Source organism: Hydra vulgaris, chromosome 09, assembly GCF_038396675.1.
Source record: "Hydra vulgaris chromosome 09, alternate assembly HydraT2T_AEP".
In the NCBI taxonomy this organism is placed as follows: domain Eukaryota; kingdom Metazoa; phylum Cnidaria; class Hydrozoa; order Anthoathecata; family Hydridae; genus Hydra; species Hydra vulgaris.
The window spans coordinates 60627501-60627842 of NC_088928.1; the positions used below are offsets into that span (position 1 = coordinate 60627501).

The 342-nt window shown below is 25.7% G+C and overlaps 1 protein-coding gene across 3 annotated transcripts in view; it reads right to left on the bottom strand.

Moving 5' to 3' along the window:
* Positions 1-18, bottom strand: part of LOC100203591 (uncharacterized) — a 36141-nt gene extending 36123 nt beyond the window's left edge. For all 3 annotated transcript variants that reach the window (XM_065806241.1, XM_065806240.1, XM_065806242.1), the window contains exon 1: positions 1-18. This exon is cut by the window's left edge and continues 342 nt beyond it. The gene's annotated coding sequence lies outside the window, so the exon portion shown is untranslated.
* Positions 19-342: the final 324 nt, after the last annotated feature.

Below are 342 nucleotides of genomic sequence, written 5' to 3' on the forward strand. Positions count from 1 at the left end.
CTATACACTTTCGAAATCAAACCCTATTTCAAATTAAACATCCTCATTGGTTAAGTATTTTTAGCTTTAAAAAAACGATTGGTGATTTACATTACGCGGTTAAATTTAAAAAACAACTGTGTTTATATATAATGACGCACGTGCGCTTTTCAAATTTGTTTTATAAGTATAAAAGTACACGGAATTATACAAAGAGTACTTTAAACAAAAGAATATTTAAAAAAATAATTTTTATGCAATAAAATAAAAACAAAAGAAAACATCAAAGAAAAAGTGCAACCTGAAAATAAGTAGCAACATAAGTGAAACTTCTTATTAATATAAGTTGTCACCATAGGCGTT